This window comes from Marmota marmota, unplaced genomic scaffold, assembly GCF_001458135.2.
Source record: "Marmota marmota marmota unplaced genomic scaffold, marMar, whole genome shotgun sequence".
NCBI lineage: Eukaryota > Metazoa > Chordata > Mammalia > Rodentia > Sciuridae > Marmota > Marmota marmota.
The window spans coordinates 29,724,174-29,728,420 of NW_026000240.1; the positions used below are offsets into that span (position 1 = coordinate 29,724,174).

Below are 4,247 nucleotides of genomic sequence, written 5' to 3' on the forward strand. Positions count from 1 at the left end.
ATTATATCCATCACATGACCCTTGGCCCATCAGCTATGGTTCAGGGAAGGGAGGGCCAAAGTGGCTGCCAGGCCACATCCCTGAAGGTGAGTGAGGCAGTTCTCAGGGAGCAGGGGAGCCACACTTACATTCCAGGGTGTTTTCACAGTGTTCAAGAATGAAGAGATGAACAATTAATTTAAAAATCACTCAGGTGATCTGGCAGCACATAAGATGGAGAGTAATAGATACCAGAGGCCCAGGTTGAATCCCTAAAGCAACAAGAATAGATAAACCCGAGGGACAGTAGAGTAAAGCATGGGGGAGCAAACACTCTATCAGGGGATCACGTAATAGAATGTCGTGCGATTTCTGTAGTTGATTTAACCAAGAGAGAGGAAGGATAATCAAATTTAGGGGGTCAGGCAGGGGCCTATGCAAGGAGTTTGAAAGCTGGGAATAAGGGGGGAAAAATAAGCCAAAAATTTAGAAAATTAAATCCTTCCAGGTGGGAAGATAGTCGCAATAGTGGAATGGAAGAGGGTCTGGAATTCCCATCTGAGGCACGCAGGACCTGTGTGGTCACTGTGGATCTCCCAACCTTGATACTCGTGGCCATTTTAATCAGATAGAAAGAATCAGGCAGCCTTCCAGAGAAGGAACATTCCTCTCCCTTTCAGTTCAAGAATTTCCCAGAAGCCTTTGGGACTGCTGGAATCTCTGTTATGAAAATCAGCAATCCTGATGATTTTGGGCAGCACAACAAAAAAGAAAAGAACAACCTCATAAAATATGAGTAACACCAGCCAAAAGGTATCACTTTAAAAAATCTGACCACCAGAAAAAGGGAAAGATGTAAGTTATAATTCTAGCTTATATTTTCAGACCTCTGAGGATATTAAACAGAGTCAACTGTGTCATCCTTGAATTCATTGCCTTGAGGACTTTCCAATGGCTAAGCTGAGATGATTAAGAAGGAAGAGGAAAAGAAGGTAACAGAGTTCAAGGCTGGCCCTCTATGAGGCTTCTAATGTTTCTCAAAATGTGGTCCAAGGAACTCTGGGGGAGAGGAGTGATTCCTCACAAGTGTTTAAGGGGGTCTGTAAGATCAAACCTTTAAAAAAAAATTTTTTTTTTATAGTTGTAGATGGACAGGACCTGTGTGATCACTGTGGATCTCCCAACCTTGATACCCGTGGCCATTTTAATCATCTTTATTTATTTATTCTTTTATGCGGTGCTGAAGATGGAATCCAGTGCCTCACAGGTGCTAGGTAAGTGCTCTGCCACTGAGCTAAGCCCCAGCCCAAGATCAAACTTTTTTTTATAACAATACTAGGACCTAATTTGTCCTCTTCACTGTGTGTGTGTATTTGCACGGCTGGTGCAAAAGCTATGGTGGAAACTCAGGATGAATCAAGACAATGCTACCACCCATCCCATTTTTTTTTAAGCTCTCAAGTGTACTTTATTTTTCCACTATGCCATATTTAACAGGCACACGGTGCTTTTACTTGGCATCAATTATGAGATGGTTTTGAAACAATTCAGTATTACATCAGCTGGCATGATTACTGACTTCTCCATTCCTTTAGGATGACTCTGGCAATAGGGCACAGGTTCTGTTCTATTCCAATTCCTGTTGCTGCCTAAGTTCAGACAGCAATAAGGAAAGTGGCTCCACCAGCTAATACAGAATTACCATATTTGTCATGGAAATCAGGTTTATGAGTCTGGTGCTCTGCCTTGCTATGGTTTGCCGAATGCTTTGAACTTGGAGAAGGTTTAGTTTGTTTTTGGCCAAGGGAAACTTCATGGAGCTAAAAGAGAATGGAAGCAACTGCAGCTGTTGGTTTGGTGCAGATTTGCCCCAGGTACCCTTGAAAAGAGCGCTGACGAACACAATGGCCTTGGTGGGATCTTTAGTGAGATTTGATGCCATCTCATGGTTTTGGTGATCCTTAGATTCTTTCCCATCATGCACTCACAGTGGAGAGAAATGCCAGTTTCACATAAGAGGGTCCGTGATGAGTAAGCAAACTTGCTGATGCAGTTAAACCAACCCTTGAAATGTCTGTGTTTTTAATATTCCACCAGACAGAATGGGAAGTGTGCACACAGCAGTGATCTTATCTACCAGAGTCCCCGGTGGTTGTCTTGGGGAAAAAGCACTAATACAATGGAGTTGTGACCTGAATGAATTAGAGCTTTCACAAGGCACATCAGTTGTACCTGGAAGAATAAATGACAGACCAACTATCATCATTCAAGCTGGGGTGTCGGACAGACATTTTACTGAACAAAGTGAGCCTGTCACTTTGAAGAAAACAAATGTCAGTGTTTTAGTCAGCCTTTTTGCTGCTGTGACTAAAAGATCTGACTAGAACAATTTTAAACTAGAACAATTTTTAAACTAGAACAAGTTTATTTGAGGGTTCATGGTTTCAGTCCACATGCAGCTGGCTCCATTCCTTGGGGCTCGAAGTGAGGAAGAACATCATGGTGCAAGAGTGTGGCAGACGGAAGCAGCTCACGTGATAATCAGAAAGCAGAGAGACTCCACTTGCCAGATACAAACTATATACCCAAAGCCACGCCCCCCAGGGACCCGCCTATCTGCCTTCAGCCACCACTCAGTTAATTCCATCACAGGATTAATCAACTGATTGGATTAAGGCTCTCTATTATTTCACCTCTAAATCGTCTCGCACTATCTCACAAGTGATCTTTAGGGGGACACCTCACATCTAAACCATAACAGACAGTATAATATGTCACCAGTGACAATACTCAAGCTTTCAAGTGAAAATCAGAATTATGGAAAACTTGTATCTACCATTTTGAACCTTGCTTTTTCTTCATATTTAAAGATTTTTTTCAAATCAGGTTGGTGGTGATATTAACAAATGTGATTTCTTCAAATATTGCACAACAAAATGTGTCAACATTTGAAAGATCTGCATAACTCATTATCCAAATGAGCAATGGATGATGTCACAAAATCATGCATGGGTAAAAGATCCATTCTAAGTACAAGATAAAAACCAATAGATTTTTTCATATAATGAGATAAGAAAAAGTTCGCCAATGTGTTTTCAGATCTCACATTGCAAAAATAACCTTTAAGAACTTATCACTCGTTGCTGGTGCGGTGGTGCACACCTGTGATCCCCGTGACTCAGAGGTTGAGGCAGGAGGATTGCAGGTTAGATATAGTATCAATGAAGGGCATATGGTTGAAACTAACAGGGTTTTAAAAATATATTTCTTTAGTTGTAGATGGACACAATACCTTTATTTTATTTGTATGTGATGCTGAGGATCAAACACAGTGCCTTACACTTTCGAGGCAGGTACTCAACCACTGAGCTACAACCTCAGTCCCTAACAGGGTTTTATTTCTTGTTCATGTACTGGGTCAGAGCAAGACCTGATCACCCCTGACTGATGAGACACTATAGCTTCTTCCATGTATTGTAGCCCTACCATCATCTAGAATCTGTCAATCTTCTGCTTTCAGTTATTGGGAAGGGAAAGAGCATGGGACATTGCAAGAAAAAGCATGGAAGTTGGGTATATTTCATAGATCAGAGCTGGAAGTGGTACCCATCCACTCCTCCTTCTGTTGGCTAGAACTCTCTGATACCGCCATTCTAAATTCCAAAGAAGTGGGAAAATATAGTCTGTGTAACCAGAACAGAAAATAAATTGACTACTAGATCCTGATATACGACATTCAAGGTTCCTGTTACCAATTTATTTTTAAAAGTATTCCAGCCAGGTACAATAGCACATGCCTATAATCTCAGTGACTTGAGAGGCTGAAGCAGGAGGATCACAAGTCTGAGGCCAGCCTTAGCATTCTACCAAGACCCTTAGCAATTTAGTGAGAACCTGAGTCAAAAAAAAAAAAAAAGGATGGAAATGTAACTCAATGGTAAAGCACCCCTGGGTTCACTGCTCAGTACTAAATACACACACACACACATTTATATTTATAGACTATAGGAAGTTACAAAAATAGCGTGAAAAGTTTCATGCATCCTGAACAGTTTCTCCCAAAAAGAGACTTTTTTTTTTTTTTTTTAATCAAACCCAGGGCCTTGTATATTAACAGGTGCTCTACCATTTAATCACACCCCAATCAACAAAAGACTCATCTCATATAGCTGTAGTACAATCATAGACCAGGAAGTTGATAATGGTTGACTATACACTTTGTATAGTTTTCATCATTTTAAAACCTGCAATCATTTGTGTTTCCTTAG

The 4,247-nt window shown here is 40.8% G+C and overlaps 1 pseudogene; it reads right to left on the reverse strand.

Moving 5' to 3' along the window:
• Positions 1-1,550: 1,550 nt before the first annotated feature.
• Positions 1,551-1,921, reverse strand: LOC107143160 (annotated as a pseudogene).
• Positions 1,922-4,247: the final 2,326 nt, after the last annotated feature.